General features: G+C 42.5%; 1 protein-coding gene across 2 annotated transcripts in view; it reads left to right on the top strand.

Annotated features, from left to right (window-relative positions):
- CSGALNACT1 (chondroitin sulfate N-acetylgalactosaminyltransferase 1) overlaps nt 1-14393 on the top strand; it is a 329193-nt gene that overhangs the window by 133811 nt on the left and 180989 nt on the right. Inside the window, exons 1-2 of one of the 2 annotated variants that reach the window (XM_032413278.1) lie at nt 10034-10108; nt 10415-10505. The gene's annotated coding sequence lies outside the window, so the exon portion shown is untranslated. Of the gene's footprint in view, nt 1-10033; nt 10109-10414; nt 10506-14393 lie in introns of those variants that run through there. The other variant, XM_032413279.1, reaches the window with a different exon arrangement.

Here is a 14393-nt window from a genome sequence, read left to right as displayed (position 1 = left end):
TTTTAAATCACCCCCAAATTAATAAACTCCAGAAAGCCCAGTGTTAAAGAGACTATGAAGAAAAAGCTAGGCTTGTATTTTTCTGGTGATGTGCAAATTAGAAATATCTCTTTTGGAGAGCCACCTGGCAATTTATAATAAAAATCACCCAGTTTATAATTATGATCTTTAAACCGTTAATCCCACTTTTCGGATTATAGTCTGAGGAAATAAGTCCAAAAGGAAAAACAAACTTTATTCATTTAAAAATGCTTGACTGGGTTATAATAATGTGTGGAAGCAACTAGCTGGAAGATAGCTAATTAAACCCTTTTAGCGAGCAGTGGAATATTGCTCCATTTAAAATGACAGATATATGGACTAAGTAGATATATGGAGAATTCAAGCAAAAAATTAGAAAATAGGGTGCACTCAGTGAATACAACCACATAAAACCTATGTCTGTGCAATGATAAAGGTTAGAAGTGAATTTTGTAAATTTCTGGTTCTATGTGGAAAAGGGGTGATCTATATTTTAATTTTTGGTTTATTATAGTATAATGATTACTAAGTGAGTCTATAAAAATAAAGTAAAAACATTGTATGTTCTGAGAGAGAACAGGGTATATATGAACATAGTGTATAAAATACAGAATAAAAATGTACAGCTGATACATAGGTAGAGTTATAGAAAAATAGGCGTTGTATTCCTCATAATATTGAAAAGCTTGCCTCACCAATGCATTGTGAAAGGAGTTATCACTCTCAAGAAGTGCTTTTCCTAGAAATAATTTCCAAGTCAGCTAAAATGCCAAAATATGGAGATGAAAATTCATGAGAGAAGTTGTTCTTAAAGATATCAAGTTCCCTATCAGCTGCATTTTTTTTTTCCAGCTGCTTTTTCTTCTTTCTTTTCTTTTGTAATAAAGGAGAAGGTTTTATAGATGTTGAAATGGTTTACAATTGCCTTATTTAGTTGCTCTTATTTTTTTATGTCTCCCCAAAGGGTCACAAAATCCATCATTTAAAAAGAGAAAATGATGTGTTTTTAGTGCAAGGAGAGAATAGCCACTTTAGAGAACCAATAGGAATGGAAATAAATGGAATCGGGCACCTATAGCCATAACATACTAAGTACTTTGAATCATCTCAGATATCAGAAGCTTCACAGGGCAAATGGAATGAGGTGCTGGGTGGTGGGGTACTTCCTTTTCATCACTGGAAGGCCTAAATCAACTTGTTAGTGGTTTTGAAGTGAAAGACTGTGGGAGTGCACAGGACAACATGGCAGGCCCGGGTTGAGGGACGCTCCTCTTTCCTCTGGGAATAGAACATCTTTGGGAAATAATGAAGGAATTTGCTAGGTGTGGGAGGAGTCTGGGTGTTTTAGGAGATGGAGGAAGCTTTGTATCTGAAATGTGTTTGGTGGCATGGAAAATTTTTGACCCAAGTTACAAAATGCAAGGAATATTCCCCAAAAGAGGACTGGCAAGAATCACGGAGCTGGAAGGAGTTTTAGAAATTGATTAGTCCAAACTCTTAATTGTGCCAAAGAGGAAACAGACCCAAGGGGCAGAAATGGCTTGCCCAAGGTTAGAAGTCAGCAGTGAGGACATGGCCAAAACCAAGTCTGTTGATTTCTGGCCATTACTTTTCCTGCTCTACCTTGCTGAATTGCCCTTACCTTCCACCATCACTTCATTACTGACCTTTTCTGCATCTGTCATGCAAAAGATTAGCTTTCAGACTTAGAAATGTAGCCCTTTAATTCACAAAGAGTTCCTTTAAGCCATCAGAGGTGTGAATCAGCAAATCATGATCTATAGCATTGTTCCAGGATTCTGTTTGTGTAGCAGAGGGAGAGAAGTTTAATTTCAAGAGCTTGATTCTGGAATCAGAGTTCATATCCTATGGTTCATATTGCAGCTCCACCACTGGGGTGGTGACCGACATGAAGCAAATTATTTAACCTCTCTGAATTTTGGTATCATCTGTAAAATGGAGGATCATAATAGAACCTATCTTTTAGGGCCCTTAGGTGAGGATTAAATGGGATACCCCATTAGATGGGGGCCTGGGTTATAGTAAGTGCTCAATAAATGCTATCGTTATTGTTGTTCTGGGGATAGTTAGAGCTACTTCTGTCAGAAGTCTTAAGGAAAGAATTTTTTTTTTTTTTTTTTTTGAGGGAGGAATGGTATTATCTAGGCATGGTCCTTAGGTGCTCAGAAAAACTTCTCTGGGATTATAAAACTTCCTGAACTTTCAACAATGAGAAATCTTTCTCTGGTAGTCTTTTATGGATCTAGTGTAGCTTATTTTTTCTGTAGCTTTTCATCCAACAGCTATCTTAATTACCCCAAATTTAGCTACTCTTTATCTTTAAATTTTTTCCCTGTTTTTGTCTCTCAATAGTTTTTATAGCTTTACTGATATGTAATAAACCCACATATTTAAAGTATGCAATTTGATTAGTTTTGATATACACATGAAACCATTACCAAAATCAAGACAATGAACGTATTTATCACCAGCAGAATTTCTGTGTGCCCCTAGGTAATCCCACCATCCTGGTCCCTTCTGGTCCCTCCCAACTCCCAACCCCATCCTCAGCCAAACACTGATCTGCTAGAATTTTATATAAATGCTATCATATAGTATGTTTACTATTTGTCTGGTTTCTTTCAACTCAGCATAATTATCATCCATGTTGATACATGTATCAATTGCTCATTTGTTTTTATTGCTGAGTACTCAATAATTTTTCCTTTGTTCACTCTTTACCCCTGTCTTGCTTAACTGGCCATGATATGGGACGACAACACATTTTGATGATTTAAAAATATTTATTGATTAAATATCTGTGTTTCCTGTTCTTATTTTCTATTTCATTGCTGTCCAGTATACATAGTAAATAGTACACAGCAATTTAGTCTCCCTGAGAAGTAACACCCATTTGCATTCTGTATGCATGTTTTAAAAAATGGTGTCCATAAGCAGTATTATTATTTATTTACTCGAAGGTTGAGATTAAAATTTTCTCCTGTCTCTTTGGCTCTCAGTATTAAAAAGAGCATACTTCTATTGGCCTAACCCAATGAATTGATTGAATAAATTCAATTATATAAATATTTACACAGTTTTTATTTTTGTAGTGAAATATTTACTCTGTTAATGTTACAGTCCTTTTTTTGAAAATGTGGACAGCATGTTCTCAATTGCCTTGCAACTGGAGCAAAACATGAAATAAACTAAAAAATTGATACAGCAAAAGTAATACATTTGCAAAATAATGACAGCTCATTTAGGACGCAAGTCCATTTTTATAATGACTTTTTACCAATACCATAGTATCTCTCAACTATTGGCATTCCTGCATCTGGGAAGGAAGAAGATAAAAATTACCATTTAAAACGCCCATTCAGGTTTGGTGAAAGATTTAATTTCTTCATCTGTCACGGTGTCACGAGCCCTGTGAATACTATAGATCAAGCCTCAGTGCTGGAAGTTTGGAGACTTGGCAGTGTGGAGGGTAGCATTTAGCCAGAGGGAATCATAATGCCAGAGAAAACAAGCTTCACCCATTCTGCATCTTACACTTGTGTTCTGAGCGGTTGTCCTGAGTGCTCTTCCTGCCTGAGAAGCCTGGGAACGCAGTGATTTAAAAACTGAGCCCGTAGTGGAGATGTATGTGCAGGAGCTGCAGACATTCTAGTGAAAGACAGAGGTTTGTATGGAACAACGAAAAGAAGGTGTGGTTTCTGCACTTGAAGGTAAACTGGAGATTATCTGGTCCCAACTTTCATTTTGCAGGTGACTAGCCCAAGGTCATAATCACTTAATAGCAGAACTAGGACCAGAGCTGTGCTTTCTGAACCACAAACTCACGCCCTCTCTGTGTTGCTGTTGTCCTGGGACTGGTGTGCCCATGTGAGAGGTGTTGGACTCTATGATTTGTTCTCTCTGAGCGGCCCCGCCTAGGGGTCCGTAGTCTGGGACATTGCACCTTGATGAGCTATACTTCTTGAGCGTTGTGTCTTTAGCTTGTCCGTTTTAAAGCCCTCTTCCCTACTCTTAGCATCTAAGCCTAAATGCTGTCCTGCATCTTCATCATTTGTCTGGGCAGCTTGTGCCCAGCTGTAACATATCTTCTTGTCTACAGGGATTCTTAGGGGGTGTGGCAAGCAACAGATCAAGATCAGCCTCCTTCAGTGCTAATCACTGACTTAGGCCAAACCCTTTATTTTACAGACCTGGAAACACAGGCGAAGAAGTTATGGACTTAAGTCTCACAGTAATGCATTTAAGATGATGTCATAGCTTGGGCTGCTATATAAAAATACCGTTAACTGGGTGGCTTATCAACAACAGGCATTTATTTCTTACAGCACTGGAAGCTGGGAGTCCAAGGTCCTGGTGTCAGCATGGTCAGGTTCTGGTGAGAAACCTCTTCTGGGTTGCAGACAGCTGGCTTCTCATTGTGTCCTCGTATGGAGAGAGAAGAGCCAGCCAGTTCTCAGGCCTGTTCTTCTTAGGGCGCTAGTCCCACTCATGATGGCTGGCTCCACCTTCGTGACCTAAAACGGCCCTACCTCCAAATACCATCACACTGGGATTAGAACTTCAACAGATGAATTTTGGGAGGGACACCAGCATTCAGTCCCTAGCTGCAAATCTGTTGTTCTGCATGGGAAGAAGTACAACAGATCTCCCTGAAACAAGGTTCATGCCTCATTAGCATCTGCGATAGTACTTAGCACATGCCGAGCAGCTGCAGGATCTAGCAGGGCGGAAGAATGTATTCGGAGAGGGGCGCCTGCGTGGCTCAGTCTTTGGCTCAGGTCATGATCCCAGGGTCCAGGGATCGAGCCCCGCGTTGGGCTCCCTGCTCCTCGGGAAGCCTGCTTCTCCCTCTCCCACTCCCCCTGCTTGTGTTCCCTCTCTCGCTGTGTCTCTGTCAAATGAATAAACAAAATCTTTTTTTTTTTTTTTTTTTTTTTTAATGTATTTGGAGAGGATGTCTAATGAAATGAACAGTCGCCCGTGAGGCTGACTGTAGCACTGCAGGCCCTGTGCTGGAAAGGAGCTCTCTATGGAGGCACCTCAATTGTCTGCGTCTGAGCAGATTTAGGAGAGAGAGAATGTTAGTGGTCTCACAACTAATGGCCAACAGAGCAATGCAGTTTCTTTCCAAGAGACTACATATAACTCTGTCCTCTCCAGTTCAAATTAGTTTGTCTTCCTTTCTGCTCTAACAGAACATTATTTGGATTTCTGCGTAGGATGTGAGTCATTTCATTCTTGAACGTGCTAGTGATTCACAGTGAGGATGGCTCAGACAGGGAGCCCACAGGGACCCCACTGCCTAGCTTGGGAGGCACTGGGTAAAGCTTTATAAAGAAAGTATGATTTGATACCCTTTAAGGTGCTAATAGACCCACACATTTTGTTTTTTTTTTAATTTAAATTCAATTAGCCAACATATAAGTACATAAGTTTCAGATGTAGTGTTCAGTAATTCATCAGTTGCATATAACTGAGCTCATCACATCACGTGCCCTCCTTAATGCCCATCACCCAGTTACCCCATCCTCCCACCCACCTCCCTTCCAGAAACCCTCAGTTTGTTTCCTATAGGTAAGAGTCTCTCACGGTTTGTCTCCCTCTCTGATTTCTTCCCATTCAGTTTTCCCTCCCTTCCCCTATGATCCTCTGTGCTATTCCTTATATTCCACATAGGAGTGAAACCATATGATACATGTCTTTCTCTGATTGACTATTTCACTCAGCATAATACCTTCCAGTTCCATCCACATCGATGTAAATGGTAAGATTTCAACCTTTCTGATGGCTGCATAATATCCCATTGTATATATGAACCACATCTTCTTTATCCATTCCTCTGTTGATGGACATCTGGGCTCTTTCCACACTTTCGCTATTGTGGACATGGCTGCTATAAACATTGGGGTGCAGGTGCCCTTTTGGATCACTACATTTGTATCTTTGGGGTAAATACCCAGTAGTGCAATGTAGACCCATACATTTTAAAAGAGACTTCAAATAATTTAGCAATATAATTTGTTGATAGTCTTGATAGTTCTGCTAATAGTATCTGAGATTATCCCCATTTATCAGAATGAAATTTGAAGAAAATAAGAGTGACCTACTTCACTGGAAGGATTAGGAATAAGAAAGAAATGAAGAGATATCTTCTTATTTGGTCTGCTTCTGTATATGCTAGACCAGGACACAGTGATCCTGTTTTTCATTCCACAGGATAACAGAAGAGCAACATTTTTGGGGAAATTCGTGACTTTTAAAGTCAGTTGTGCTCTAAAAAATACTATTTTCAGCATAATTATTTAATGTGGAAGGAATGTGGTTACATGTGATTTATAATGTGTAGCATGCAAGGGCACTTTCTTTTCTAAAACATTTTCTTTTTTTTAAAGATTTTATATATTTTTTTGAGAGAGGGCATGGGAGTGAGGGGGACAGGGGGAGAGGCAGAGGGGGAGTGAGAGAGGGAGAGGGAGAAGCAGACTCTGCGCTGAGCCCAACACAGGGCTCGATGCCACAACCCTGGGATCAGGACCTGAGCTGTAACCAAGAGTCGGAAGCTCAACGGACTGGGCCACCCAGGGGCCCCTCTGAAACAAATTCTTGAGAAAGATAATTTTAGAAGTTGTCTGCACAGTTCCTGACTCTATCCCTGCTCTGTCTTCTAGTACCATAACATAGAAGACTCCACTGATTTATACAAATAAAAGACATTACCATCAAGATTTAAAAATATATATTATTATCCACATATGCACAAAGAAAAATCTCACGGTAACTCGAGCTGGCAGACACATATCTAGTCTCTGCCTGTTTTGGTGCCTTTCTTTTGTTGTTTTAGGCGCATTGATGATGAAAGGGCTTGTTAGTCTTCCTTTCTTATTTCTCACATTTCAGGAATCAATGTGTCTGATACATACATGGTTTAGATGGACTAAAGATTTAAAGATTGACATTTATGAAGGGGAGGAAGCCTTGGAGCTTAAGGCACATGGATGGGTATTATTGCACCATTGGATCAGTTGTGTTTTTGAAGCTCTTTAGAAATTAAATTGCTGGGAACTTTCACTTAGGAATTGTACATTTTATAGAATGGGTTGCTAGACTGTTAAAATGTTACTGATCTCAGTGTACTCATTTTTAACATTTTTGATTGCTGTTTTCAGTAGTTGATTTTTGGTAGTCTCCTTTTAATATGATTACAAGCTGACTTATTTATGGAGTCCTGTTAATTAATGTATGTCAAACTCTATTGCTGTGGGGCTGTGGTGGGGCAGACTTCCTAACCTTTAGAATCCTGCTGGGAAGCTTCCAGATCCAAGTATGGGATTGTTCCATGGACGTTCTCCCCACCACCATCTGCACATCTGCCTTCTCTTGCCTACTTTTTACCGTAACTAAAACTTGTGAAACAACATAATTGTCTCCGTAATCCTCACTCTTTATGCCAAATGATCGAGAACACACTTGGCATCAGGTGATAAGAGAGGGGACCTCGGATCTGGCTACAGATATTTAGGCTGAGGGGTGTTGTTGAGAACTATTTCCCGAATGGAACAAAGCCGGGCACTGTAGCTGTACACGTGCAGTTGCTGTCCTGGGTGTAGCTTTTATTTTGAGCACAGTCTTATTGTCTGTTTCTTTGATACTCAGGAAGACTCGTCCAAGAGTGTGTTTTTGTCACTGTGATTTCTTACAAAGGATGGGGGATTCAGATCAGGGAGGGGCTGTGTTCTCAAGGCCTCGATGGCAACCTTTGGCATATATGCCAGGCCCCCACTTAATGCAGTAGAAGCCCCTGTAAGTCCCATACTGTCTTAGAGGACCACACGTGAGGACCAGTACTTGCAGCTAAGGCAATGTTGCATAATAGAAAAAGTAAGGGCTTGCGTTTCCTTTTTCTCTCTAGAGCTTTGGTTTTCTTAACCCCTTAGAGCCTCACTTTCCCCATCTGTAGAATGGGAATGTTAACACACATGCACAGCGCTGTTGCGGGGACTGAATGAGTTTGTATGTGATGCAGCTAGACAGTGTACGGCACAGTGTAGTTGTGCAGTTGGTGTCCCTTGCCTTTCTTCCAATAGAGGCTGTGTCCAGTTGAACACACCCACTTCTCCCTAACGGACCTTCCGTTTACCTTCAGTAATTTTCCATGATGCTAATTCACCTTCCACCCCCATCTCTAAGGTAGTCTTGTCAGTGGTTCTGCCTTCCTGTCTTTCCTTTTCCATCACTAGCTTGAGATGACTGCTTTCTGGGGGAACATGATGTTTGGAACTGCTAAGGAGACAACGTACTTCCCAGAGCCAAGGATTGGAGTTTTAATGAGTTCTTTCACTAGGAAAAGAGGGAGGCGCTGGGCCATCCTGTGGCTCTTACCCTGCAGTTTGGCATTGCTAGGGCCAGGCACTTAGAAGCTGGATGAATGTGGACTACTGTGTGTGGGTGAAAAAACTGTGAATGTTTCTCTTCAAGTTGCCAGAGAGAGAAGTACAAATTAGATTATTAATGATCATATGGAGGTATGAGCTGACAGTCTATTTAGTTTCATTATTAAAACAAGTGTGGTTTTGGACGATGCGGATGTTTCCCCTTTTTATTTAGATGGCAAAGAATATTCATTAAGGGTATCAATAAAGACCCTGTCAATGATTCAGCCTCCAAAGCTGCCCCCTGCATGCTAAAAGACAGAAAAGAAAATTTAAGTGGTTGAGAACGAGAATGTGAGATTGGAAGCCAAATTATAAACTCATTTCAACTCCTGGCCTGCAGGCGCTGGAATAACATTATTTGTTGTCAAGGATGGAAAACAACTCAGATTCAGGTCCAAGTGATTATTCTACTTTGGCATTGCTGCCTTTCTGCCAACAGCAATTCCATTTGGACATAGATTAATTAGCCAGGCAGGGATGGAAGTGTTGCTGGTGAGAGCAAAGCCCGAAGAGGCAGAGCTGCAGCCCCGTGTCGCAGTGGAGGGCACTGCTCTGGGCCCCGAGAGGACGAGAGGACGGCCGCAGGCTGGCCCAACCCACTTGAACCTTACACCCACAGTAAACTGGGAAGAGGGTGCCGATCCAAATGGACTCGGAGTTGTACGGACTGTTAATGGCGATGCCTCAGAGAAAACCTTCAAACTTAGGTGCGGGAAGAAGCAAAAATGTGACAGATGCGCTGTAGACACAACCGCTGTCCCCATGGAGAAAGGACAAGCGGTGGCAGGCCCGAGGGCCTTCGCAGTCTTGTCTTTGGCATTCTGGACCTTTTTTTATTTCTGCATGTGAAACGGGAACAATAGTGTTTACTTTTTGCTGTTACTTGAATTATAAAGACACATGAGACAAGATCATGAACACTCTTGGGAAAGATGACTCTCTTAATTAATCGAAGATAGCATTGATGTAGTTAATAACACTTCTTTAACAGGAGGGCGTAGTCCCTTTCCAGAATATTTTCCCTGCCTTCGCTTCCAAAGTGTTTTGCTTGTACCTCTTTTCCATCTGCTTTTATCTTCGTTGACACATCTGTGGCCTCCAGTGGAATTCCTTTTAAAGGCAGGGGTGGCGTGGGGCGGTCGCCGTTCCCCGCCGTGCCGCACTCGGCCCTGCACAGCCGGGAGCGCGAGGGCGGCGGGAGGCGCAGGCGGGAGGGGGCCGGGGACCCGCGGGGCCGTGCGCGCGCCCCCCTCCCCGCCGCGCCCGCGGGACAGCGCTATAGCCGCGCGCGGCCCCGGGGGGCCAGACTGGGGACGCGCGCCCCGGGAGCGGCGCTTTCCCGGCGGCCCGGGACCCTTTGGAAGCGTGTGCACCCTTTCCGTCCCTTGGGCAAAACTTCCCGGAGGATTTGCTCTTTTCTAACATTTCATTCCATGAAAACATTAAAAAAAAAAAAAAAAGTGGTGGCGCTGCACGCGGTCCTTGCAGAGGGGGGCAGCACTTTCACTCCTGACCCCAACCTGGAAGCCCGAGTGACTTCAGCGCTGATAGAGCATGCAAGCCTGCAAGCCTGCAAGCCGAGCCGCGAGTTCAGAAGCAGCGCGTGGGCCCCGCGCACGTTTCTTTCTGGCGAGGTTTGCTTTGTGGGGGGAGGTTCCTTCTCAAGTCAGTGTGATTGCTTTCACGCACACTTCTATAGGGCTTTCGCCATTTATTTTAAACCTTTGTGTGTGTGTGTGTGTGTGTGTGAACAAACATTTTGTATTTTACCATTAAAATAGCGGAGAAATACCATCCCGCAATTTGGGGATGAATTGTATTTTATATCCTAAGTGATTTAAATTTCTACCATTTTGTAATATCACCTGGAGCAGAGACATGGAAATTCACAGGGGCTCCTACTTCTTATTTTTATTTTATTTTATCTTTTTATGTTTTAGATTCTTTTCCGTTTCGAGGAAAGAAACCAAGGTATTTTTACCCAGAGGAGGAATGATGTAGTTCCAGCCTAACCTTTTCTTATACTTACAGGTAAGTGAGTCTGTTCATCATAGATTACTTAAGAAATGAACTTTGGTATGGTCTGAGTTGTATTCAGTATTCTGGCTATATTTGAAATGTGTTAAATTTCATTTTACTTTCAACAGTTTGATTAACAACAAATTTTTATTTTAAGATATGAATGCTTTTTCAAAGTAATTCAGTTATTTGGCTGCCTTGGAATCTTTTTTATTCACTTTGTAAAGCCTATAATCTACATTTAATGTTACCAACTTCTTTAGAATTTCTCTCTTCTCACAGTGGCAAATGACTTAAGCCAATAATGAAGTTAGAAGAATTACATAATTCTTCTTAAAAAAAAATATTCACTTGAATTTCTCCTTTTGGAGGTGGTGACAGACTATTAAGCTTTCTCAAATATTTAGCCCATAATCAAATGGGCACCATAATTTTGACCATGCTACAAAATATTTCTTTCAGTAAAATGGTTTAGGAAATTGAAGAATGATCTTCCTTTCTAACTTATATCTTAGGGGTATACTTTCTAGAATCTTGGAGAATAGTACCCCAGTGGATTATATGGTTGGTTTTCGTCTGGGGACAAACGTAAAACTCTGGAACGTTGTTAGTTCTGCTCTTATAACCAGTAATTTTGAGTTTCTCTGCGATAAGATACTACATTTGGCAAGACTAAACTTTAAAAAAAAAGCAAGAACCTTAGGGACATCATTAATATTGAAGGGCAACAGTATGAAATCTGAAGTTGTATACATGGTTTCTGTCTTCAGCAGAGCAAACCTTTTCTAATTTTCTTTAGAAATGGCTCAACAGATGTAAAAGTAAAAATAGGTGAGCTGTGCTCAGCATATGCATATCTTCAAGAAGCTCCTCTCACCTTTCCTCTTCATTTAACAGATTTCTGTAGAGGTTTTGTTCAGGATTTGTTTTGTTTTTACTTCTGTCACACTGATTAAAATGAAAGAATGGAAGTCAAAGCATCTGATTTGATTTTACATTAATGAACTGCTTTGCATTAAAACAATAGAGTGTGCAGAGTGTAAAAGGGATTGTAACTGAGTTACTATAAACAGAAAAATAAAAATGACCTTGGCCAAAAGTTAATAATACAAACAAAAATAAAATAAATTTCTTCACAAATTCTTTTCTGAGTAGAAAGTCAAGTGCCTATCAGGCCTAAGTTCAGGGCCTCAAGTTCAGGGCCAACTTGAGGGATATACGAAATTATTCTGATCTTTGGTCTCGGGATGTTTCATGTTTTTGAGGATGACTTGGATGTTGTAGAAGAGGACAATGTCAGTAGAACACCATGTGGACCCTAATTATTAAAATCTTGAGAGAATAGTAGAAAAGAGCCAAGTCAACTTTACAAAATAGAGAAGCGGTAAAAAGCTGATTAAGGTCTGCTTGGGCAAATGCAAAGTTATATGATGTTTGTGCTCTAGTCCAAGGCTATTAGAGTAGCAAGACGGGGAATGCTTGGGTGGCCAAAGGGCAGAGCGGTAGCCCGAGCTGGGTTTTAATGGTGGTCACAGTGCTGTGGATCCCTGGGCAGAGACATGGGAAGCTGCTGAGGAGCCGAGCCTGCACCTGGGCAGTACCAACTTGGGAAAGCCAGCCTTCCAGGAACTTCCCTTTACAGACTGAGGCTGTTACAGACTCAGGGACTTGAATATCCTTCAGCAGCAGACCTTCCCCAGACTTGCAAGAAACAAACATGTGATTTGGGAAAAGAGTGACTGGGTTGTGTTCTCCCTCTGGTCGGCAGACACGCCACACCAATGCCCGGTGACCATGGAGTCCAAGCGACGACAGTTCACTATTTGATTCAAATATTTAATAGCATCAGGCCATAAAAGGTTTGCAATAAGGATGTCCTGGTGTCACAGGCACATCCTTCACAGAGCCTACGGCCCCACCACTGCTCCCTCCCCGTCCGTTGCTGCCCACCATGTTTTCAGCCCTACTCCGTGCCCTGTTGATGGTTCTTGTCTCTCCCTACCCAGAAGTGGGTCCGCATTGCCACACGTGCTAATTCCTCTCCTCCCGAGGAGGGAGGGGTGTGCTCCGGGTCACAGCCTCTCATCTCCACCTTCTGCCCCTCCCCCACTCCCCGGGAGTGCTGGAAGCTGCGCTGGTCTTCACACTGCTCTTTCTACCTGCCGTACTTTCTTCCTGGCCACTCTCCTGGGGAACTCTTCTCACCCTTCGGCACCAGTGCTTCCGATGAGCATCGCCAGCACTCAGCAACAGCTCCCAGAGGCCCAGATGACAGGGGTGAAAGGGCCAGTCAGTATGTGGAGAAGTGAAGAGAGGATGTCCCTGACCTGCAGATGCCTCCTCTGTTCCCTGGCCCCTGCCTGATGCTCCTGCATGGTCAAAACTGTGTGTCCCAGGCTCTCTCGCACCGTCCTCTGAGCAGGGCGCAGGGCTTCCTGTTCTCATTTTGGTGGTCTAGTCTGTTCCTTGGGGAGTGTCTGGGGAATAGAAACTCTCTTTGTAGACAGATAACCTTGTAGGTCCTTTACAGTTCCGGGAGCTCTTGAAATGTGATGACCAGATAACATAAAACGGTAGCTGATTCAGTCCTTTTTGGGATGAAGTGGGCATGGTAAGTAAATACTAATATGAAGCTATGATATAGGAACTTGGCACGTTGCTCATATTTGAAAAACCAGAGGATTAAGTAGAGCAGTTTGTGTTTTATGAATTTTTGGATATGTTTTCAGCTTCTAAAATATTTCCATTTAATGGCATGAAGTGTGACACAAAGTCCGTAAGCTTTTAATGAGTGTCAGCTTTTGCCGCTACAATTTTAATTTATACTCCTGAGCCACAATTTGTTTTCAGCAGATGAAGCTACTCCAGGCAAGCCAGGGCCGGGAGACTCACACTGGCACCAGAATGGGTACCTAGCGATGCATGCCTTCTAGTGGGTTTTCGTTTCTTTCTGTTGATTGACACTTAATTAGGCCTTGTGTTTTGTCTTTTCTGTTCTCTTCTGGGACTCTGCTTATTGAGATTCCCTTTCCATCGAGTTAGTTTCTCTGTCCCAAGCCTGTACTGCAGCCTCTCACATCCGCGTCTGGTTCTGCTGTCCCGGACTCCCTTCCTCTCTAGGACTTGGCTCTGGAAAGCCCTTCCTGAGCCCCAGCGACCGAGGGGCTGGGCCGTTGTGCCTCTATCACCTTATTTCCTGCACTGTTTACAGCTGTTTACCAGTTAGACAGCTGTCCCAGGGCCCAGCATTGTCCTCACAGGAAGCACTGTCTCTGCATTTTTAGCACCTAGCCTATGTTTGTCCTTACTCAGAGCCACAAGCAATGTTTGGATGACTTTCTGGTATTGAAAACCCTCATCAGAACCTAGTAATGTCAGTATTTTAATTTGCTGAGTGCTACATGGTATATCTACCTTTCCTTTGCCTTCTTTTTCATTTTAACGTGTATATTTTTGGAGCTACCACGGAGGTGGGGGCGGGGGGGGGGGTTTGAACCCAGGTGTTCGGACTCCAGCACCAGTGCTTACTTAGTTTCATCTGTTTGAAACTTAAGTCAAAGAAGGTTGGCTGCAACCCACGTGTCTAACCACAGATAAGCGGATGAACAAAATGTGGAATATACATACCGCGGAATAGCATTCTACCTCAAAAGGGAGGGAAGTTCTGCCACATGCTACAACATGGATGAACTGTGAGGACAGGACGTGAAGTGAAATAAGCCAGCTACAAAGAAAGACAAAATATTGTATGCCTCAGCTTACATGAGGTATCTGGAGTCTTCAAATTCATAAGGACAGAAAGTGGAATGGTGGTGGCAAGGGGCGGGGGGCGGGGAGAATGCAGTGTTGTCTAATTGGTAGAGTTTTCATTTTGCGAGATGAAAACTTCTGGGGATTGTT

Source organism: Phoca vitulina, unplaced genomic scaffold (genome assembly GCF_004348235.1).
Source record: "Phoca vitulina isolate PV1807 unplaced genomic scaffold, GSC_HSeal_1.0 scaffold15, whole genome shotgun sequence".
Taxonomy (NCBI): domain Eukaryota; kingdom Metazoa; phylum Chordata; class Mammalia; order Carnivora; family Phocidae; genus Phoca; species Phoca vitulina.
This window is presented reverse-complemented; position numbering and strand designations above follow the sequence as displayed.